Genomic DNA, 25,685 nt, shown 5'->3' with positions numbered 1-25,685 from the left:
ACGAGACATTTGAAAGGTTAACCATGGACTCTTAGAACTTGTGATGGACATTTTTGTACTATTTTCTGACAAAGTATTGATCGAGAAAGTAATCAGGAAATTAATTGATTACAAAAATAACTAGTAGTTGCACGCAAGATACGGTACATTTACACGGGGCAGACTTTCCAAGTTAGCTGCACATTGGACTGTCATTACACAGGTTTCTAATTTTTATACTTAATTCCTTTTTATACTTGTTTTAAGAGTTATTTGATATTTTTAAAAAAATTAAGTGCGTAAGTAAATTTTTCTAGAGAGAAGAGAAAATGATGGAGAAGACAAACAGGGCTAATCGGTGCATGACAATAAATCTTTGAATCTTGAATTCAATTTCCAAAATAGTTTTCTTACATAAATGGGTTTATTTCAGTTATATTTCCATTCACTTAACTTTCTCGGAACATTTAGTGTGCCATGTGAATAGTCTAGTATTCCTCTGCACATTTTGCAGATACATCAAAGAGTTCTCGTATTGAAAGAGTAAAAGTCACAGAGGAACAATTTAATTTTGGGCTTTTAAAAACGTGCTCCCTCACTTGAACTCATCACTGAGGATTCTGCACATATCTCTCTTTGTGTTAAAGGGTAAAGTGGGGAAATTTGCTGTGCCACTCTCTTTTTTGTTTGTGATTATTAAATTCCTGAGTTTTGTCACCAAGGTTTTCCTCACCCCAACAGATGGCTTTGAACTTGTCACGGGAAGCTTTGTGCGTAATCTTCTTCACTGTGCTGCTGTCCTCGCCTTCCGCTTCTGCTCGGGGTAATCAGGGTAGATACTGTTCATATTTACCTGTCTGGGAATGTCAAGGTGGTAGCATAGGGGAGGGGCTTTGAGAGCCGACCGAGTCTGAACACGGGAGAGGAGCAGCGGAAGTCGCACAGAGGATTGTACATCTGTCAGCTTGTCTGTGTAAAACAGACAAGGGAAGCTGCTGTGAGACTTACACTCAGAGCTAAATGGTCTGCAGTGACAGTATACATTTATTAACCTTGACATGTACAACAAAAGCCACGCTGTGCATTTCATTTTGCAGAGGCATCACACTGTTAACACATCACACTAAACATTACACTGGAGCTTCAGTAATACAGATTCTGTTGCATTTAATCTAATATGACTAACAACTAAATGACTAATACCTTAACCTTTCTTAATCTGTCTTAGTTAGACACATTTTCTTACTTAAATTATTAAAGACATGAGAGTCAATGTGACATTAGGTTCATTAGAAAATTTAGACTTTGTGTCATCAAATCACGCATGAGTGCTTTGAGTAATTAATGCTTGAGTTATTTTTTTCACGTTTAAAATGATTTGAAATACTTCTTGTACAATTTTGGCCCAAGGATAACTATGAGTTGTTTTTGTGTCCTTGACTGAACTTTCAAACTGCCATCAAGAGAGCAGTAGATTACAGATCATCACACAGCAACTGCAGATCTTTGCGGCACATAATGATTGTATCTTATAATGATCTGGTGCAGCAGAAAACATTGGCTGTAACTGTGGTTCAGTTCTCAAAGCTGTTATGTGAAAATGATGTGTTTGAAAATGAAATGAAATGAAAAACTGGTCCTCCGCTGCCAAAAAAACAAAAAAAAGGGTACCTGAGCTTCCCCAAAAACCATTCCCCTTTAACATCTCTAATGCTACTATCATCAAATTCATAAACGTATGTGCTCAGCTCTGCAAAAGAGGCAAAGAGGAGCATTGTCATCGTATAGTCGGGTTTTTCTTGAGCTCTGTTGTTTCTTCCCTAAAGTATTATTTAAACTACTGCGCCAATTTTTATGTTTTGTTTGAACACTGAGTTAAACCTGTCGCTTTATGCTTATCATATTTGCTAACCATGAAACCCAAAAAGGACAAAGTAAAGCCTCAGAAACCACCGACCAATGCCAGCCTGAAGGCAGCTAGCAAAGACCAGATAATGGCAGCCATCACCGCACAAGGTACGGAGATAACTAAAGTCCAACTAAAGAAGGGCAGGAGGGTAGCCATCCTACAGAATACGTTTGATTCCTGAGCACCTTCGTAAGGATAATGTTGACAAGCCTGTTAAAAATGACAGAGCCAACCGCAGCTTGAGACCGAAGCCCGCTGCGGTTGAGCGCCACAGCCATCAGAAAGCGCCACTTCACTATCTATGCCTTTTAAGAACACATCTGTAGCTCCCACCTCAAAACATTTAATATCACAGCTGGTCACTATCTTTAAAGAGAACATCTCCTCTGAATCTCTCAAGGATGCATGGGGCAGAGAAAGTGCCTCTAAAATACCTCTTGGGCTTTGGGGAAAAGGGCTAAGTAGAATTAAGGATTGTTCCGTTAATGCTATACTTCAGCTCATACAATTTGAAACTATGCACCCTATTACACTATTCAAAAGGTCAAGCTGAATAAGATCTACCCCTTTGTTTCCCCTAAATGTTACGAATGTGAGTTGGAGGATGGGACTTTAACTCACCTCTTCTGGAGATATTTCAATGGCACAGGGGAATACTTTGCAACCAAGTCGCCCCTGACTGCATTTTTGCTATACTGGTCTGAATACTGCTTTCAACTACCACATGACGGTCAATGTAAATTGTAAATTTTCATCCCCTCCATGTCTTTAAAAAAAAAAATGGCTCAATGATGTGACTTCCTGTTTATACTTGGCAGAGATAAGGTACTCTATGTCTAACTGTCACAAAGTTTGCTACGATTGGGGGACTTTTTGTGGATTATATTAGGGGACAGGGTGTCTAACAAGTGCACTTATGCAGGTCTGTGCCCAGAGTGACATTGAGTACCCGACACTTGCTCAGCCAACCAATAGACTCTGTGCTTCTCTCTTCATTTATTGTCTGTCCCACTTGGTGACTTACCTTGGTTTCTTCTGGTCCCTGATTACTCTTCTGGAAATTTTGTTGCAGTAGCAGTGGGTAATGCCGATTCATCTTATGTTGTGGTGAATGTACAATTTACTAACACTATTGTCATAAACTTCATATATTCTGTCCTTTTTTATAAATAAATAAATACATGAATGAATAAATAATACCGGTAACACGATGGCTCGGGAAATGTGCAAGAGGTTTTTATTTATCATGGCTTGTGGGCAGCTTTTTTGATTTTTTTCTGTCTTTTAGAAACACAGCTGGCTGCTGTAACATTAATTTAACATTACAACATAACACTAACATTATTACAACAACAAATCAAGTCCTGGTTAGCTTGACAAAGTGAGGTAGTGGAGGCACCACGAATGAATGAATTCTGATTAATTCTTCTAGAGCATTCTATTAATATTAATATTTAAAGATTATGCAATGTAATGTGTGTATGTACTGTATATATAGACAATTTGTTAACATACAAAGTGGGGTCTTGAATGAAGACCCGACTTTAAGTGTTGAAAGTAGATGAAGCAATATTAAGAAAAAAACCATGACTATGAAAACAGGTGAAAAAGAGCAGCATGGAAAAGGCAAGAGCTTCAATCAAAGGATAAACTACTAGAGGCAGTGAAAAGACTACTGCAGCGGAAATGCTGTGAAAAACTGAAATTGCATTGTAACTGAGGCGCCGACAGCAAGAAGGGAAAAGGAACAAATAGCAGAAAAAGAAAGAGACACCAACAAGAGACATTCTCAATAAAGAAAAAGTCCAAAATGAGAATGTGAAAGCCCAACTGTGGGAAAGTAAGGATGAACTCCAAAGAGAGGAATGGGGAACTACTGAGGAATAATTCTGAATGAAGTGAGAAAAAAGAGGGAGAGGGGAATGGTTGGAGAAAAGAAGCAAACAGTTGAAGAAGTTTTCTTGATGACCTCAAGACTTCAAAAATCTTTGCAAGCGAACAAGTGAACTAGGGAAGCAGATGAAAGACGAGAGGGATGAAAAGAATAATAAAACAGAGCTGAAGGGAGCTAAAGAAGGCGTCTGAGCAAATGGAGAAGATGGAGGGAGAGAAGCCGGGAAGGTTTTGAAAGATGAGAGAGGGTGGAGAGACACGGGCTGAAAAGGGAGGAAATGAGCGAGATCTGTGTAGAAGGCCAGAGATGAAGAAGACAGAAACTCTGATGAAGGCGATTCCCTACATCACGGTCTCGAAGACAGTTGAAGGAAAACTCTGAAAGACAGGTAGAGGAGAAGGACAGAGGAGAAAGCAAACCAGGAGAAAAGTTATGGGGAGATCTGTGGATTTTTTTCGGTGCTGGAGGAGGTCTAACTGAAAACTCCTGACAAGAAATGTTAACAACAAGCAGACACGGGGTGGGATGAATGTATAAGGCGAACAGGTCAATAATGTATTAATGTAACTGTAATTACAAGTGAAAAAAATGTCTTTTTGCCTATGATTTCTGCACTAGAAAATGCACCGACGACAATCACGTGACTACACACCAGCTCTTCTGTTTAATAAAGTTGCCAAATCGCCACCTCAGCAGATTTTTGATTAGAATCGAGAGCATGAATTGCAACACTCAAACCTTCAAACATTCATTTCTTTTGATGACTCTTTACACCCCTAGACAGAGAGATTTATATTATCTGTGTTTGAGGATAAAAGTCAATGTACCTCCTTTTGATTAATGTGACAAGTTTACATGGAGCAGAGGAAGAAGTACTTTGAAAAGGGAGGCGGTGGCAATTAGGTATTCCTCCGGGGACAGAGAGGTGAAACTAGATGGACACTTTTATCAGGATTTTATAAGTGGAGCTGATTAGTTGGTAGCGACACACAGAATAATACATTTTATTGGTAATGAGATTGTCAAAATTGCAGAAAGTGATGGTGAGATTCTTACTGTTTGCCCCGTCACATTAATGCTGACGACTGTCACAGTGTCCAGAAGATGAGAAGAGCTGCTGACCTCTTGACCACATAAAAGATAATTGTATTTCAACTATAAAAATGATTTAGATTGAATTATTTCAAAGATCTTCTTAATTAAGATTGGGCTCAGCCAAGTTTATGAATTCAATCTTACAGCTTGCAAGCAGAAAATACACATTTGCAGATGTCGTAAACAACACAGAAATGATTTGTTATCACCTTAACCACAAAAAAATCTTCACTTTAATTCAAATTATAGCTCTACAGGGCTTTTCGTTAGCATCTACTGGTGCTGGTTGTGTGTCACTTATTAATTCTAAGGCAAATGAAAAGATTTGTTTGCTACTGAGGCTGTTAGTACACAGTTGTAGCCTACATTGGTCATCAAACTATGCACTTGATTAGAAACACTAGATGGCAGCAATGTATCAGAGCAGTCTAACAGGATATCTAACTACATCATTCTTGAGATGTTCACTCCAATGACACTGAAAGTCTGTTTTGTTTCAGGCAGAGCTGAACACACACGAATGTTACATATTTTTTTTACTGGATAATAAATAGTTGAGTTCTAGAGGATTATCTATTGCCGAAATTCTAAAGGAGAGAAGGACAAATCCACTGCTCTTTTCGCTCTTGGGACCTTTATTTGCTGCCTATTTGCGTCTCTAATCAATAGGCCTAACATATCCTCAGTGACCACAGAACATAATGGAAGGTCACTCCTTGGCATGAACACTGACCCCCCCTGCTGATCTGGAACAGATTGAATTAGAAACTCAGAAATCAGTCGGATGCTCAACCACTTCCTCAGCACCACGCTGTGACACTGGATTGGATCTCCCTCAGAGGAAATCATCTCCCAAAATCTGTATTAACACCATCTTGCCCCCCTGCCAAGTTAGGCCACCCTGTTCCACTTGTCCCTTTCCAGGGTTACAACTGGCACAGACGGCAGCAGGTACCTTTAAACGTGGGCCAGGGCACAATTCTCCAAAGGTGGGCTTCTGATTAATTGAGCCCGAGGATATGCAGCCTAGCCACTGACAGATACTAAGTGCAGGTGCCATGTTGAGGAAAAAAGCTTTCCATCTTGTCCCTGGTGACTCATTCTGTGCTGAGGAATAGAGTGGGAACTCCCTTGGAGCTTCATCTCGAAGAGCTATGCTGACCAGATGAACAACATTTGAACATTGCCCGTGTACAGGGAGATGTCTCCCTTGTGATCGATATCTCGTCCGAAACTGAGACACATTCTCCAGGATTCAATTTAAATTCCATTTCATTGAAAAATGATTCTTATTGGCTGATCATTGTCCATACACACAATTAAATATCACTTTCCCCGTTCAGTGAAGATCACTGAGAAATGAAATAGGTTACTACCGTGGTAATGGTCTACTAGCCCTGCAGTCAATTTCAATCTACTGTCAACAAGCCAGCTATTTCATTCTTTTTTTCTTCTTCTTTTTTTTTTTTAAAATTTCATTCTGTAAACAAGTCATGCTTTTGCCTCTTTGTCCCATTCTGCTGATGGCTAATTATGTTTTATGGCATAGTGGGAGACTTTCAGCCAGGCACGGCCACTGCATGAGAGGAAATGATTGTGAATGTGTAAACATACTCTTTACGTACACATACCTACAGTTTCTCACGCAGATCTAAGCATTGAACAAATACAAAGACACATACACAGCGGGCATGTTCATCTTATGCAAATAAAGATACTAACTACCGCAGTAAGACTATATGCAGACAGTTAGGGCAGAGATCTTCTCCCTGGAGACAGAGAAAGCCTCTCTGTAGTGCTGCAGAAATGATCTCTAACTGCCTTCTGTTGTAAATCCGCTCATGTTTATGGCATTTTAACAACAACTGGCATGTAAAATGAAGTACCTGGAGTGTGGGCGTGTGCATACTTGTGTGTGTCTGTGTGTTTGTGGGCTCATCTTGTGAGGATTGTGCGCCCGCATTTACAGCTGTGCCTGGATATCGTGAGAATACATCGGTCTCTGTAACTCAGACAGCTCAAGCAGCTGAACCAGTCACTTATGATTATACTTATCATCCTCTTCCGAGAGCACAGGAAGCTGGGGAGAGAAGAGTGGGAAGAGAGAGAGGGAGGGAAGGGGAGCGAAGTGGGGGAGAAAGTGGGAAGGAGAGAGAGGGAGGGAGGGAGGGAGGGAGGGAGGGAGGGCGGATGGAAGAAGAGAATGTGTGTGGTTAAGTGAGTTGTAAAAACTTACAGCTAAAATGGGATTTCGCTCCACGATGAGCCATACTTGAAATGATATCAGCCTAACAGAAAAGATAAAAAAAATATTTAATAGTGTAGCCAACAGAATAGAAAAGTGCAGCTGCTCCATGCTAACCTGCATGCCTTACAGGACACACTGCAGGTTGAACATTCAAACTGATAGAGCTTTAAATAGTACAGAGTTATTACAGCCAATAGGTCTGGACTGCTGCCTTTTGGTGCACATGCTGCCTGAGGTTAAGTTTATGCAAAAGCGTAGCAAGAGTATTATTTTTTGTTAAATCTACATTTATTCTTCTGTAGGTGATGCTGAGGTCTCTGTCTTCCCCCTGGGGTTTTTTTTCCATTTATGCAGATCTTGCCATGTTTAAATTATTCTGAAGCTTAATTCATTTTAGAGCGATATCTTGGCAGCCAACAACTATCTTCTATGTGGTCTTCATTATACATGGGGATTTTCATCTGAAAAATATGGAGGAAGCAAACGTGTAGGCGAAGAGACCAGGGATTCACGAATACCCATGAAGATCACAGTGTTACCCTTTTATCATCTAACCTTTCCTATTATCTTTAACCTAGCAAAGTTTTATCTTATTATGGCTTTCTCTGAAATTTTAAAATCTTGACATAATAATTGCCCACTCATTTTTCCTCTTAAGTAGCACAATCTTTCTGATCGTCAGATATAGAAACTATGACATTTGACAATAAATAGGTCCTTGTGATAAGACTTTCTAATATTTCTATAAGAAGATTAAAATTGTGTTGGAGGAAAACAACCCATCTGGCTTGTATTAGCACCAGTTACATATCATGTTTTTTGATGGAGCAAGTCGTAAACAGGTTTCATTGTCAGATATTTCGAATTAAACAAATCTTAAATTTTGTTTATTTGCCCAGTGCATGGCTTAGGGTCCTTTAAGATCATAAAAAGCTAGCAGGTTCTTTGAGTTACACATGGTGGTCCATATGCTATATGTTATTTCAATCAGTAAAACCTGATAACAGTTGTGAAGGAAATATTCCTGCCAATGGTTTCACACTATCACAGTGATCTACAGGCGGCGATAACACACCACCATACGCAGCAATGCGCCAGCAAAGGCAGTGAACAAGACTGCTAGCTTGGTAAACATGGATATAAACAACACTGAATTTAAAAAAAAAAAAAAAAAAATGACAAATGATTTATGAGGAAGGGAAATGCATTCAACACATTTGTTAGACCTCAACGATACACACAATCCATTTTGGTGAGTAACAGTGAATGTAAACATAACTTAGAGGTGCCCCTAAAAGAGTTTTCTTTTAAACAAAGCTAAGTAGAAATAGCCATAAAAAATACTTAATTATAAATCCTGCATTTGTGATTTTACTTGATTAAAAGTACAAAACTTTTAGATAACATACTTAAAGTATCAAAGGTAAAAGTACTCCTTATGTGGCAGAATGGTTCCTGTCAGAGTACTGTATTATATTATCTGACCATTATTTCCTCCGCTGAGGAGGTTATATGATCACCTGTGTCTGTTTGTTTGTTAGTTTGTAGCTGTAGCTGTCAAACAAATGTACTGCTGTAAAAATTAAGATATTTCCAACTGAAAATTAGGGAGAAGAAGTAATAAACAGAATGAAATTGAAGTACTGAAGAAAAGTACAAGTACCTCAAAATTGTACTTAGGTATAGTACTTACATTTCATCCTTATAATTTGGTCAAAATTAAAATGAACTTTTATGTACATACTCTATAATTAGACCCATTCAGAAATTGTGTTTGAAAATGTGACATTCAGTGCAGAATGAAACATTATGGCATTATTTGGCATTATGATGTACTCTAGATGCAATCTGCAATTTGCCATTCTTTGTGAATTAGCCCATAAAAAACACCAGAGAGTCATTCCCACCAATAAAAACTCAGTATTATGATAATGATGTTGTTTCTTTATTCTTCAGTATTTTATCCATTTGTGTTCTTTGCAGCTGCAATTACCTACTTCTCCTGAGGATAAATAAAGTTCACCGTACCATCATAATTGCGAAGCTCTTGTTTATGGAAAGTGACTCATTGCTCAGTGTCAACAACTATGTTGTCGTATTCTGGGATCTAACAATGCTAATGACATTGTCATCAACTCCGCTGATGGCTCTACATCTTATTTGCTAGTACTCAAATGAATTGTTGCTCCCAATCCACGAGCTGCTCCCAAGTAAGTGGAATATTATCCAACGAACCAAGTATCAGCTGTAAACATTTTAATCTTAGTCAAAATAAAATAAAGAGGTGATGATTTATAAATGAAAATCATGAATGGGATGGAAATGTAATGAAAAATAAATCATGCCACATAATCTACTGTATTTGAAAATAACTGATAAATTATTTATCAAAGCTTGTGCTCCCAATTTTAGGCACATCATGCATCATGCAAAGATGAGATACATTCAGAATTTAGATCAGCGTCAGTATTGTATCTTGACAGTTAATTAAGTACGCTTTGAGCAAATGCAAACAATGCATGAGGAAATCAGTTATCAGAAATGCAACGTCGTTAAATTATATATTTCATTTGCATGTCATGCTTAATTTCAAGCATTTATATTGTCTGTCGTTGATTCCGGTATATTCAATGACTCTCCACTGTATGAGCTCCATTTTTCAGGTTTCGCTCTTCCTATGCCTGTCCTATATCAGTGTGGGCTGGCTGAGTTTTGTGGGAGAGCTTAACCCTTATCAGCTCTTCATTATATAACATATCGTAACTCTTTGCTCTGATTTGCCAACAATTGGAATGCTGCTTATAAGATTTAAAAGACTTCCAAATGGAAACTTTCGTACCCATCTAATGCTATAATGCTTATCTTCCAGTGTGAAAACAGATTCATTCAGTTTCTACAGAAGACTGATTTACCATGTTTAATTCACACTCTGCGATAAGTGGAGATACAATGGAAGCTATTCAGCTCTGACACTGTGTCAGGATGTCGAGACTCTTAGTAACAGTTTCTATGACAGAAGGAGATGGCCTGGGATTGTATTCATTTGTATCACAACTGTGTGCAGTCGAGTACATGAAACTGTTCTACCAATATGTCAACAACAGAAGCACAGATGAAAACGAAAGTCAGAACAATGTACAGTCTATTGTACAGATTATATTTTATCTTGGCCAAAGCCTAATTTCAGAAGCAGGACAGATTCTATAGTAGCTTCCCGAGTTCCTCTGCAAAATAATCTGAACCCTAAATCTAAATCTATTTTTCTCTACTAACACTCCTCTGTATACTGACACAGCTTCAAGCACAACAAAACCTCATATTTGCAGTGATATGCATACATTGTTCAATGATTTAAGTAATCTATACCTTCTTTCCACCTCTATGAACAACCCAGAAATGAAAGATCATTGACAGCCCCGACCAACACATACAGTAATTAATGCCTTAGCTTAAAAAGTCTTGTTGCTAATGGCTGTAGGAACAAGACTTTTTAAGCTTCATGGCCGTTTATGATGACAAAACTCTTCCCAGTAGTTTTCTCATTACCTAGCAGTTGAAAACGCATCAAAAAAATAAATGGAACTAGGTAGCTGAATAACTTAACTGGCTCTTGAATTCACAATGATAGTACAGGCCAGAACATGAGATCTAAATGGCTGTGCATATCTTCACTGCTGAAACTTATGTTTATATACAGTACTACCGATTTGCATCAGTAAATATGCTTTCAAACACACTTTAAGCCACTCGAGCAATGTGACAAGGAATATATTTTGAATAAAATTACCTACAAAGTCACAAAATGTTCATACTGAAAGTGTCACAGGCTTGCAAATAAGACATAAATTAACATTTTCATGGGTGTGTTTAAGCAACTCAAAGCACTTGGTTAATTATCTAGCTTAAATTTTAAAAAGTCAATAGTGACATGAGACAGGACATATTTTCTCTCTCTATATTTAACCAAACTATATTTACTTAACCTAACCTTAACGAAAGTGCTTCTGTAGCCTAAACAAACGACAGTCTTTGGAGACATCGTTCTGTATTTTGTAAGCTCTCCATCTACCCATACCACTACCCTATGTCTTCTGTGTTCTTTAACAACACAGCACTTTGTGGACAGGAAAAACACTGCCACTCAACATAATCCATGCATCAATTACAAATCTGGCAAAAGCCATTAGTGTTAAAATAGACAAAATTTTTAGGAGATAGCAAAAAAACAAAAAAAAAAAAAACCCAATAAACAAAAATGTCAAACCATCTTAAATACAGTACAGCTCACACTTGGCTTTAGTAAATATATGACTCAGTGCTCTCAGAAGTTATGAATTCATTTAATCTTATGTGTGAATAATTACTCAACCATACCAGAAGACAAAATATTTCTATTTATACACCCAGACTGATACCAAGCAGTTTTAGTCACCATTGCAACACAATACATTGAGAGCGCTGCACATCAGGCTTTGTCAATGGACAGAATTCTTCAAGGCACCAGCACAAATACTGGTAGACATTTAATACGTCATTTAAGACCTTAGTATACCTCTTTAAATGCATTAAAGAATTATGCAACAGGACTAGTAACCCTGTCGTAATGGTCCTCTCCAGAAGAAATATTTATTACCTCTGTCATGAAAGTTGTGTTTTCACCCATGTCTGTTGGTTGTTTGTTGGTCAGCAGGATTACACACAAAGTACTGAGCTTGTCTGCTCGAAACTTGGTGGAGGGATGGGGCATGGTCTAGGGAATAACCCATTAAATTTTGGTGCGAATCTGGTTAAAAGGGCAGATCCAGGAATTTTTTTTACACGTTATTTAACATTGCGACATAGGGCATTTTTTGCCTTGGAGAAGGTATGCGCTCTACTGATTATCAGTCTGCTTCAACATATGATGAATTTGCTCTGGGACCTCAGACTAATCTCACTACTTATACTTATCTGGAACAGGGGTAGATTCGTGGAACAAGGATAAAATAATACCATTCAATAATCAGAAAATGCGCTCAGTAGTTTGTAGACCTCCGCTAAGGCCAATGTCAGAAAACATACACCAGACTTCACAAGAAATAATACAAATTCAAAGTGCAGGATCCAGATCTGCCCCCAAAATTTAAACGGGTTCTTTCCTGGAACATGTCTCATCCTTCCACCAGGTTTGGTGCAAATCAGTTCAATACTTTTTGCGTAACCCTGTTGATAAACAAACTAATTAACTAACAAACAAACAGACACGGGTGAAAACATAACCTCCTTGGCCGAAGTAAAATAATTCCATGCATTACTGAGGGCTTTTCTTACTTATGGGGTGCAGGAGTGTTTCAATGGCCATCACACAGGAGAGTGCTGGGTAGCTTTCATGTGTGAGTGCTGTAAATGAGAGTCAACAGCCACACATGATGGCTGGTTTTTCAGATTACTGTAGATCATCTGAATGCCAAGTTACACTTTAACAGTTCTGTTACTCCTCACAAGAAATTGAGAAAAGTAAGTAATGACACACGTACAACCTGAGAGAGATGTGGTACACTTCCCACACAGTGTTTAGTTTTCCTTTCAGTATACCGTTTAAATAGTACTATAAATTGATAGGGTGATGTTTCTTTAAAAACTATAACTATGTGATTTGTAGTTTAAAATCACCTAACCTGAATTAATATCATCCAGTAACCCTCCGTAACCCTCCCACACCTGCAGAAGCTTGCCTTTCTTGTTTCTTCAAATATCTTTTCATTTAGAAAGGTTTGAATTCACAATTTCTGTCTTTTAAACATTATGATCACTTACATTTTCTGATCTTTGTATGGGATTATTGTCATTGGTTACCTGGGAAAGTCTTGGTTATGGTAAACACTGATGAGCCAAACATTTTGACAACCTGTCTATTTTGCTATTGGTCCTACATGTGCCAGCAGAACTGCTATGACACACCAAGGCATGGACTCTACAAGACCTCTGAAGGAGCCCTGTGGTATCTGGCACCAAGACAGTAGCAGCAGTTCCTACAAGTCCTATAAATTGTGAAGTGCAGCTGCAGCAGATCAGACTTATTCCAGCACATCCCCAAAACTCTGTCGCTGGTTCATGGTTTGTCCCTCTCCGGGTCACTGTCGATAGGTACTAACCACTGTTGACTGGGAGCACCCAAAAGGCCTTGCCATTTTGGAGACGTTTTGACCCAGTTGTCTGGCCATAGCAATTTGGCCCTCGTCCAAGTCACTCAGGTCTTTAAACCTGCCTATTTCTCCCGCATCCATCACATCTCAGACCGTGACATGCGCCACTGTTACAAAATAATCAACGTTATTTGATTCATCTGTGAGTGGTCATCATTTTTTGGCTGATTGGTGTAATTACAGTCATAAAGACAAGACACAGAAGTGAATGACATTCCCAATCACCACAACAGTGGAGATCCATGAAGAAAACGGCTGAGGTACTCAAACATGAGTGTTTTACACTGAGTGTTTACTAAGTGTGTAGTGGTTGTTCATTTGTTATGCCACTCACCTGATCAACTAAATTAGGACAATTGTTGGTATTCTAATGCTTTTCTGCAATGAGACATCATGAATTTTCTGATGATTATCTCATGCTGCATAACCGCTATGTTGAAAGCAAACATTAAGGGAAGCTAAGATGACGGAAGGTCACTGCTCAGTCTTTTTTGATGCAACGAAGCTTGAGAAACTAACAGACACACATTCACATTTATAAGGTTGCAGTTCGTTCAGAGTGCAAGTTCGGTTTTGAATGCTTTGTATCACTAACAATGTGTGTCTTCATTCAATGAAATATCACATCTACAATGTGGTCGACCTGGAATGACATTCCTGTCTCTTGCTTCTTAATTGAGCAAACACATTATCTCAACAACAGGGATTTCTCCAGTTACTTCTGTGCTCGTTTGATACAGACCTGTGCTCCCAGACCCTGCAGAACCATGGGTAATGAAGGCACTGCCAGCTGCAAATACTTTCATAGATCATCTGGTGATTTTATTAATGCATGAAGACTTACTGGGGAGACCCATACCTCGCCCCCGCCCCCCAGGAGAGCATGATTAATGGTGTTCCCCCCAAACTGCATCAGTTAGCCAGTGCTATCTGGTATTTGTCTTTACAAGATGGTATCGACTTTTGGGAGATCATGCAGAAAATGAACTGTCATGTGTGCAGGAGCTTGCTGAACGAAGGGCAGTAATACCTTCGTTCTGCGGGCGAACAGAAACAAGCCTTAGCATGGAAATAGATACCACAGAGGGGCTGTGTAGATGATGGTGCACAGACACCTCCCTGGTCTCCTTCTGAGAAGAGAAATCTTGCTCTTCCTTTAATAAGTGTAGCTCCCCGCTTCTTTTATGGAAATGGGTTTTAACAGAGGTCTCAGTGAGGATATTACAACATATCAAGCTGTTCCACTGTTTGGTTACACCACATAATAGCATCATTACCTCTTCCTTCACATGCAGATGGAAAATTTACCACCAAACATTGACAGTAGGCTTTGTCTCTGTACTCTGTAAATGGCTACTTATAGATTAACATCTAAGACCAAACTTCTAACACCTTTTGATTTCAAAGAGTTTTTCTTTGCCCCTTTATGGCTTTTACACCTTTGCACAGAATTCAGGAAGGCATTATAACAACATATTACAAGATTCACTTTACATAATGACATGTTTTTATATGCATTTCTCTTCAAAGACATCGTAACTCCTCTTAAAACTGTCACACTCAATACGGAGGGAAACTTTGATCTTCCAAATCCAAAAAGACTTGCATGGAAATCACAAATGATAATCGAAGCAAAACCTTTTTCTTTTGCAAACTTGGTCAGCATGTGGCACATTTTAACTCCTGGTTTAAGAACTCGAAAGTTTCATCCAGTGAGTTACAGTCAAATAAAGACATTTAGGATTTCCAAAAAAGAGAAAATATCCACACATCTGTTGTTATTTCAATTATCTTGCCGCCGTGTACTCTGCCCTAAACATATTTTCACTACAGTATCATCTATTTAATTTGGTGGCCATTTTCACAGCCTTTCCCTTTTCAAATCAACTGTTAAAGGGTTGTACTTCCTTGTAATTCACAGTCAAATCTCAAAATCTAGAGTCAGGTCTCAGAAGTCGTCCACCAGCCATTTTGGGGGAGTCTGGAAGAAACAGATTGCATCAACCACACTGATAATGCAAGTTAAGCCTGAGGCTGATTTTCTGACAGACTGGAGCTGAAGCCATGAGGGAGATCAGCAACCAACAACCAGAGCAGGGGAGGGAAAGAGGGAAGCAGCCCTCTTATTGAAGCAATTCACATCTGCCCGACAGAGGGTGGAATGACTGCTTTGGGAAGATAATTGTACCTGGAGAAAATCCAGCTACAGGAACAGTAGGAATTTTATCAGCAAACCACCTTCCTCTTATGCCAATAGGGTGGGATACGGAAACTGGCAAGGTGCAGGTGGGGAAGCAGAGAGTGTCATTACTGGAGGGTCACTGCACACATGATAACCCTACCCGCTCTTTTATTCCTTTCATTTTGTTTATGCTCTCCACTCGGTTGCGTGCTTGATGAGGTAAACACATTGGTCCCCTGGGATTTGAAATCAATTTGATTCTGGATTTGTTTCTGCAGACACCTGACGGACCCTGTGGTGCAGTTCCGTTATGGGGCCTAGAGGGGTGCTCTGGCTGCCCTCCTTCCCCTCAAACACTGAAGGAGGAGCTGGTGATTAACTGTGACACAACAGCAAACCTCACTAACTCACAGGCACAAGTAGAGATGCTGCTACAATCTCTCCTCACCCTGCCTCCTTCTGCTCTCCAACTGTGTTGCAGTCTTGGGTAGAGGCCAGAACTACGCAGTTTTTGGATGAGCCTTATTCCTGCGAGAGACTGTAAAGTAGGTTGACAGGACAGCCATACCCACAAGTCTCTTCCTAAGCTAATGAACATTCTGGAAAAATAATTAGTTGGATGAAGCCAAGTGTTGTCTTTGACCTTAGAAACGTTCATCTGTCTCCTATTTAACAAACAGCTCCACTTTAGTCCTCATGATGGCTTACTTATCCATTATCTTTATAATATTAGCAGATTATTGAAACTAATATTACATTTTGTCCATTGGTGGTAATTGCTCTCGGAAATAAATTACACCGAATCAAAAAAGTGTTGTGAGAAATATAGGGGAAAAAATGCAGATGACACACTGATCACTTCAGTCAGTATACAGTACAAGTTTAGCCATTTGCTTCTTTTGATGCCCCTAACAGGTAGGTGTCTAAAGTCATGATGAATGACTACTGAATCGGAAAACAACCACAACTTAAAATAGACTTCACAGGTGTAAGGGACAGAGTTCAGGCCAGGGTACGCTCCACTTTTTCTACGGTAAGGAAATGAGATGAAGGATGCATTTTTATGTGTAGATGCTATACGAACCAGTAAAAACAGTGAAAAGAGCCATCACAAAGTCTAAGGTGATGTATTCAAGTTAAATCCAGTACTACTGTACTGACTGGAGGACTTGTAATGAAAATGTGTTCAGCTCACTGTGTAGCTGTGTACCTACACATATAGAAGGATACCTTAAATTGTGGCCAAGCTACTGTTGGCTATGTACTGACTAGACATTTTACAATTAGAAAAATGAACTTGTTAGTGCTTTCTAGTATGCAAAGTATGTAATGCTGACACTCTTTCTTTATACATATCTTAGGCATTGCTGTGCTGTAATTTCTTGTTACTTAATGCCTAAAATATACGCCAATACTGATATATCTGCTATAAGCTAATATTGGTTGATATATCGGTGTGGCCAATTTACTTTTGGGCTCTAAAACAAATTTATCTAACCAATAAACCCAAAGATATTCAATTTACAATTATATAAAACAATGAAAAGCAGAATACACTCACATTTGAGAAGCATTTTTTCTTGACACGTGACAATTTATTACAGCTAATTGATTATCCAAATTGTAGGCAATGTGATTATACATAATTCATTCCCCACATGAATGGATTGTGTATAAAAAGTTCGTGCTGTTCGTAGTAGGTTATTTTGTTCCTGCTTCTTACCCCTACATGTATAGTGTCAACCATGTCTCCTAGAAGTTATGTTATATACTACCGACTTGGTTTCCCAGTTACGCTAAAGTGGCAATGTAATTGCTGGTTGGTTTATGATCAGAGGCTAAGTGTTTTTTTTGTTTTTTTTTAAAGTAGTTTATTCATTTATTAATGGCAATTTAGTCACTAGGATTTGGGTGGCGTAGATGGCAGGTGTACAAACACATGACTGTCATCCCAGAGATTGGGTTACGCATCAACAGTCTCATCTGTGGTTAGGTTTAGGCAACAAAAGCACTTTGGTTAAGGTTTGGGAAAGAAGGTGGTTTTGGTTAATGCAAATAAACAAGTTGAGTCTAAAGTCACTATAGACTTTTTCTGTATTAAAACAGACCACAATCTTTCCCTAACCTTAACCAAGTGAGTGTCTCAACATAACCATAAAAAGTGTAATATTGGTGTAGTCACTTCAAGTGTATATTGAACTGCAAGATCAGATGTTTTGGCAGAAAACAAATATGTTTTATGTTCAGTATGAAGATATTTGCAACTTGCCAATTACATAAATCAAAGAAGTAGCTTCATAATTATAGAAAATAATTACAGAAAACATAATCCAGTCCCAATTACGTTTCTTACAAAATGTATTTACTGTTGTAGTATAGATATATAATTTATAGGAGACAGGGTTGACAGTGCTAAGGTATATACAGTATGACCAGTTCACACCTGATCTCTGGGAGTAGTTTGCTTCCCGTTTCCTACAGACAACAATCAATGTTGTTTTCTTTTAGCTATGACTACGTTTTTTCCACAATCTTAACCGTTTATTATTTCAATTCATGATGTCAGATCCCCTAATCTTAATGATGTTGTTTTCTTTAACCCAAACAATGATCTTTCCCTAATCCTATACAAGTCGTTTTTGTGCCTAAACCCAACCAAACCTTAACCAGAGTTTTTAAATAATAAAATGGATTTTAATTTTTCAAAGCTGATTTTTAATTTTTATAGATTTTACAGGTGTTGCAAACAATGTCATGATGCCAAAAGATTAGTAATAACTCGCATATGTTGTCCTAAAAGGGGAAACAAACAAAATATTTGGTTGTTTAATTTGGAGGACTTGTTGGTTGAAAGATAGTTGAAAGTGTACTGAATTGCACTTAACATCACAGATTTAAGATGTATAGAATAGGAGTGGGTGGAATAAATCTAGTCGTCTATAATTGTGCAAAAGGAAAAAAAAACATTCTTACAAACATACATATAAATCCAATACGGCTATAAAACAGTCCCGCTCATGGATTTGCTACATTGCCCACAATGACTTTGTTCAACCAGTGTAGAAATCTCTGGTGGTAAACAAATCGTCTCACAGTATATAATGTCACACCACCAGACCCTATGTAAAAGTAGTCAAAAGGCAGTCAGTTACTGAAGTAGAAGAGTCAAGAAAAGATAAAAATGTATGATATATAACAGTATCTAAGGGTATGTCTTTTGCTTGAGACCAAACTTTTTTAAACTATCTGACACAGGCCTGTTGTCTGGATTTAAAAATACATGACCTTGTTCAATTTGCATGTTTCCTCTGGCTGTGCACTCAAATTAGCCTGATTACCACAAACACTGATAAATAAAGACCGTCACCAGAAAGTCCAACAGCGAGCTGACATGTACCACTTTTTCTCACTGCGAGCCAAATAACTCAAGGTGGGATCAATAGGCGAGGCCCTTTGTACATGAGGCGAGTCTCCAGCGAGGCTCTACCCTTAAAGAGCCATTATGTACTGCTTGCTGACACTGCGACAAATGAACCCCAGCATGGGCCCATTAATGTGTAATTAGAGAAAAGAATCAGACAAATATTTAAAAACACAAGTGTTTCTGCTCATTAGAGCAGCTTCATTGGTGGATTATTAATGGTTTCCAAATTTAAGTTGTAGTGATCAGCTCAGGTTACAGGAGAGAGTTCACTGTGATTTATTATATAGTGCTACACTGTTGAGGTGTGCTAAATATAAAGATAACTTTTTACTATTATTTTCTAATAGTATTTCTATATTATTTTAATAGAAATACTATTAATGTATTTAATTTAATTTTGTTGAAAAAGGCAATGCAAGCAATTTGAAATCATTAACTTAGCAAGTCGCTAAGCAAGTCATTAACTTTTTCTGTCTGTCTCGTGTGGCTGGACATGTACTGCACTGTTGATCATTACAGCTTTTTGGCTGAAAACAACGCTGACTATAGCATGGAGACTAAACCAAAATAATGAAATTGCCGGCTGTAAAATCAAAGCAATCAATTCTGTAGAGTTGAGGGGAACTGTAGAGACACCTTTCACATACATGCAGTCACGTGATCCATTGTTAATAGAAAAATATTAATCAAATCTGCTTTAAGCGGGTAACAGTAAAAGGATAAACAAATTAAAAAATGTGAGCATGGATGCTTTTTACTTCTTTATTGGTTCCTCTAAGATCGGGTGTCTTTCTTAAAGAAGTCTGTCCTCTCTATGTCGGCCTGGATGGCACTGCCAGAGGGAATAATGTACCAAAAAGTTGCATCCATAACTAGAGTTCCAAAATCTGAAATTCTATTGGAATTATAAATGGACCCTGGAAATCAAACTTGAGTGGGGTTTGAGCTAACTTTATCTTCTATAGTCTAACATCTTTATCTCTGTAAACAGATAGAAAAGCTCCGTTCACACTGGACTACAGTTTGTGTGAAATAAGAAAATTTGGTTTCACAGGGACTGCATTAAAGAAGATGATACCTGGCACTCTCCAGGACTTACCAGAGGTAGTGGAGTTAGAACTGTCTGAATTAGGCAGAGACTGGTGGGAAAACTACTCTCCCCCCTTAACTTACTCATATTGGTCTGATTAAAATTAATGCAGCAGTCTGGTTGATTCGGCAGTGGCGAAGCTTTCCCATGCATTGTAATGGTTAATTCATATGCTGGTTGTGTGGTTTTTTTTGTTCCACTGCATAGTATTTTTGGGGTTTGTTTGCTCTCACCTAAGGAGGATTCCTTCCTGTCCATCCAGGTCTCAGTGGCAGTTGATCAGGCTCCACAACATCCCCCATAATCCCTTGCTCTGCTTCCATTTGATGTCATCTTTTCCTGAGGATTAACACAGGTGCCCTGAGGGTTCGCGATAAGCATGTCTTCTTAGAACAGCCTAGTCAATGAAAACCAGAATCAGTATACTTAAAAGTTTCACTTACACACACTCACTCACAGAAACACACACACACATGCTGCACAAAAACACTCAAATACATAGTGTACCTAGAAAACTGAAAATCATGACCACCAGATATAGTTGCTTATTTATTTAGAGGTTAGATAAACTCATGGCAATTATTCACTGAGAAAAAGGTGTACTTGCTGCTCAATAAAAAAACTATTTTTGACATTAAATAAAATTTTACTAAAAACTAAAACAGACATTTTTCTCACCAGCAGCTGTACCTGTCAGTGGTCGAACGGTGAGCCCTGAGGCTAAAGGGTGTTGGCTGTATGTGCAGCAGTGTTTGGATAACAACAGTATTCTGTCAGTTACAAAATGTGGGTTTTTTGCCATGTGGACTATGGGCTTTCAATTTCAAAAGATGGGTATACTCTGGCATTTTGGTGCTGGAATAATATTTGGCCAATGGTGGCAAATGTGGATTAAGTTTGTAAACCTCAGACAAAACACCATTTCCTGGTTTTGAATTTTATCTATTCACACATATGAATTGTAAAACACAAACTAAAGAAAGCTAAGACACCTATTTGTACAGGTGAGATAAATTATTAGAGACAGGCTTTAAAAACATCTCAAAGAGTGAAGACTTGGGTGTTTTTTGTTTTTGTTTTTTCACAGAGGCTGCAAGCTGACAATAAAACCGAAAAGGAGGCAAAATTACATTACAAAAGCTAAAGGCACAAATGACAAGTACGAGAAGTAAACTGAATGACAACACTTTGAGTTGGGCTGCTAAATCATTAAAAAAAAAAAATGACGTTTTTATTCTCAGACAAAACTAATTGCTTGAAAACCATCCCACATGTTTAATTCCATTCGGAGTAACAAAATGGTATTTTATTCAAACTGTTATTTATTGTGCATCAGTGTGAAGTGAAAATAAACTTTTAGATCAACGGCACATACATGCACATCATTTGTACGCTCCTGTCAGCTAACAATAGACTCAGAAACAGAGAGGATTGAGGATAAGCTTAATGAGCAAAACAAAAAAAACAAAAAAGCGCACAGCACCCTCATGTTTTCCAAACTGATTCTGACACCTTGGTCTTCAATCAATACCTAAAGATCGATACTTGGACCATGCTAAAGCCAACATTTCAGATGATACCAAGCATAAATCCTTTATGTCATGGCTCAGTTATTGAACTCAAAATGGGGAAAAACAAAAACAAAAGTGCACACACAAGCACGCACACATAAACAGGGCCTGTAGAGAGTAGGATCTCTTTGTGTATTTAGGGCCGTCATTCCTCTAACATAAAATGCCACCACCATTTATAATCCCGTCTCCCTCTCTCATTCTTTCGCCACTTATGCAGAGAAAAACAGGATCATTTGCATCTCACTGGGGGACATCCCTGCTGGGTTTTGTGTGGGTTACATGTGTACTAAAAATTTTCCTCATTGCATTTCTAATCATTCAGCAGATAAGGGTGGGCTTTTCTCAGGGAAAAAAAAAAAAAACAATAATGAGGCACTAGCACAAAAAAAAAAAGTTAATGAGGTTTTTCCTGTACCACACCTCTAGAGGCAGGGGTCTGCTTAGCAGCAATGTCATTAGGCAGGAATTAAAGTGGGACTGTTGTTTTGCTGTGCTATCAATTTATATGCTTTAATTGCATAACCAAACTGTCCTGCTAAAACAAGGAAAGCTGAAGATGCAGCAATGAGTGTGACCGGTTGTTTTTGTATCAGTGAACACAAGCTTTCTTGCTGTTTCTCTTGCTCTGCACAAGTTGTTTCTACACACACAAAAAAACCCTTCTGTCTTGTTTTTGTAGGTGCATTTGTTGCAATGTTTTAAACTGGAGCAGACACAAACTCGGTCCCAAGAGAAGCAATACATTAGCGAACACCCTTTAGCAAGGTGGGGACTATGTCCTAATAGTATTTTAAAGCATCTGCACTTGGCAATCCATCATGGGAATAGCAATCTCAATCTGTCCCCTCATACTACAATAGACTTACCGTCATCACATACACAGCCAGCCGCATGCACATTAATGCACAAAGTAATTCGGGACTACTTGGAAATATAGCATGACAAAACAAAATAATATAAAATTTGATCAATCTCGATTTGGTTACAAGTAACATTGGACTGTATCAGGAAGCTTTATCAGGTCTGCTACGAAACTGAAGAGACATCTGTGTGCAGCAGACCAGGTAGGCAGATTGGACTTTGCACAAGATAAGGAAGCTTTCCCACTTCTTTCACACACAACTTATGTCCCCAAAACCAAAAGTCGTCTGTGGGATAAAACAGGCATCTGCTACATACTTTTCTGGGAAATGTCGTGTGCTGTAAGGTTAAGATTTTTTCTTTGGATGGCACTTATTTGAACTCCCCCCAGTAAATAAGATTAAGTATATTTACATGTCAGACCGATAATACAGGGTGAAACAAAAATTGATAGAGACAAAGACAGGAAAACAGAGAGATGAAATTCACTGCTGTATGAGGTTGACTTATCTTGGAATAGAGTTTAATATATTTACTCATTTGATACAATCTACAAACTGCAAACCGAAAGTGCGGAAATCAGCCTGAAGATTTTAATATGTTTACTGTTATAGTTTGACAATATTATCTTGTCATGCCTGCAAAGCCCACTGAACTGAATGTAACTGATGTCTCAAGAAGACACAGAGGAGTTCGTCAAGAGGAACATGACAGACAGACACACAGACAGACAGGGCATGGACAATAATCTAACAGAAAATATGCCAAAATGAAAAATAGTACAATTTCTTTTCATCTGTATTTTTTTTATTTTCTTTCTGTATTTGTGTGGGAGAGAAGCAATGTTTTTTTCTGCATTTCCTTTCCTTTGATAAACTGGCAGGATGAAGGCATCCTTTATTCTCACACCGCTGCCTTGACTGACTGATTTTTTGTTCAATGCGTGTTAATATTTTCATTTGCCTGATTGCACTGCGAGGAAACTCTTAACTCTGGGGAACAGAGTGAAGGGAAAATAATCTGGGTGAATTTTACACATCCATCCCTGGTCCACACACGTCAGCCCTTAACCACTGCTACCACACCAAACCTTTGTAACTGAACCTGAGATATCAGGATGGTTGTCACAGATGCCAGGTGCATACTAAAAATAGTGCTCTCTCATTGGACCCTCTCCTAGGGATGCTATTTTGTCATGAATTATGCATATATGCAAATATGAGACAAGGAAATGGATTACTTGAAAGGGCACCTGTGGTTCCCTGCGCAAAGATATCCGCAACAGGGGAAATGAAGCGAACGGAAGTATCACTTAGCCGACGCACAGCTGTATGGCGAAGTGTAGAAACACTCTCTCAGACGGTTCTGTCATTCAAAAGTGGGTGATGACTGATAAATGGAGATGAAATCACAAGCAGACTGAAGATATACTTTATATGCACGTATATGGAGGGCACTCGCACTCTTTGTGTTTGTGTAAAAGACCATTAGCTAAATTGCCTTATAAATAAAATATAAATAAAAGTTGGAGTACAGTATAGCACAGTATAGCATCAATCCACACCTCTTTTAGCCACTTTCATCACTACAACCGGATGAAATGCATCAGTAAGGGGAAAGAATAAGCAAATAACTTTCAGCATATACCACAACACAGTCTGCTAACTATAGCAGAAATATATGTGCCCTGCTTTATTCAATCCCAAGACAGCTGGAAGAAAACCCTATATCAGCCAGCATTTCTCAGCCAGCTTCACTCTGAATCCAGTTCTTTAAATACCTCCATTTCCTGTCACCTACTCGTGTCGAACTTCCACATGGTACACTGCTGCTCACTATCGTCATCATGCTCTGTAGCTGCAGCCATTGAATTTGCAGATTTGACTGAAAACATGTTGAATAAGTGTTGAAATGTGAACGTGTATGCAAATTTAAATATGCAATATCATGGAGATTTTAAGAGTTATACATAGATGAATGTATATATTTCACACCCCAGGCTCTCCACCCTCCACTGAATGTTAAGTTCTGTTATGCCTGTGCTGTGTGTTTCCATAGTCGTCAAGATACATTCCTGCAAAATTATTCTAATTTCTCATCTACCTGCTATCTCTCCGTCCAACAATGAATCAATGCTACAACTGCATCGCAACAGTTGTAGCTTCAGACCTGAGGGAGATAAATGAGGTCCGGCCTCCTGCTGTGAAGTAATCCCTCTCCTTCCTGACAAGGATTCATCTTATACAAAGCCAGCTGAGGCACACTTTCTTTTATCCTGTCATGTGGGCACAAGAGAGCCACACACAGTCTCCTATAGAGTGTCGAAAACAGACGGATGCACTGTTAGCTCTGAACAAAGGTGACAGTTCTCAGTCATCCACTCACTGCAGGTGAAATTGGGGTCGCAGTCTTGACTCTGGCGGGGACCCTTGTGACTGGGGCTTAGATTTGAAAAGGCTGAAAGGCAGCTACACGTGTGAAGCGCAAGAACAGGAAACTTAGAAGTCAAGGAGCTTGGGTAATACCTGTAGTCACACACGTCTCTGAGGCTGCATGTGCAAATACGTGAACTTCATGCACTGACGGCATGAATAAAAATTGATTCTAATGTCTCTGAAGAAAAAGTGCAGCTATTTCCAATGTCTTCCTCACATCTGCCGCTCCTTTGTGCTAAGGATGTGTAAGCTAAATACTGTACGAGGGCTGGCTGGCAAAGAAGCATTTAGCCCATAAGCTTCTGTCTCATCAGCACAAGCTATAGAAGCTGATTTCCCCAGCGTCCCCTGCATATGTGATGCAGAGGGCACCCATATGGTACGGTATGTTTGTTTGTATGTAATACAATGAACATCAATTAGTTGCACTGAGTATCTTTTAGTCCCTCTGTAAACACATTGTTCTTTTGTAAGTATATCAGCGCGCAACCAATGACAGACTTTTTAAACTGATACCGCTATCAACATTTGAGTTTAAAAAGTCTGATAACAATTTATCAGCCAACATTCATTTTTTAACTTAAGGTATAACATTTTTGATATAGATTATTTAAATATGGCTATTATTGATCAAGATATGTACTGAGCAGGCAACTTTTACAGTTTTAAATTAACTTATCGCTGCTCTCTGGCAGACAAACTATGTAATAGAGACATTGTTTCTAAATTACCCCAATCATATCTTGGCATTTGGCAACTGATTACTTTCAGTCAATTACTATCAATTTACTAAGCTAAAATGCCAAAAC

The 25,685-nt window shown here is 38.6% G+C and overlaps 1 long non-coding RNA gene across 2 annotated transcripts in view; it reads right to left on the bottom strand.

The window, feature by feature from the left end:
• Nucleotides 1-432: 432 nt before the first annotated feature.
• The window catches only part of LOC120785495, a 51,103-nt gene continuing 25,850 nt past the window's right edge, over nucleotides 433-25,685 (bottom strand). The window contains exons 2-3 of one of the 2 annotated variants that reach the window (XR_005706613.1): nucleotides 20,240-20,403; nucleotides 433-948 (exon numbers count right to left, since the gene is read on the bottom strand). This is a non-coding gene — a long non-coding RNA (uncharacterized LOC120785495). Of the gene's footprint in view, nucleotides 949-6,834; nucleotides 6,958-20,239; nucleotides 20,404-25,685 lie in introns of those variants that run through there. The other variant, XR_005706612.1, reaches the window with a different exon arrangement.

The sequence above is a fragment of the Xiphias gladius genome, chromosome 23, assembly GCF_016859285.1.
Source record: "Xiphias gladius isolate SHS-SW01 ecotype Sanya breed wild chromosome 23, ASM1685928v1, whole genome shotgun sequence".
Taxonomy (NCBI): Eukaryota; Metazoa; Chordata; class Actinopteri; order Istiophoriformes; family Xiphiidae; genus Xiphias; species Xiphias gladius.
This window is presented reverse-complemented; position numbering and strand designations above follow the sequence as displayed.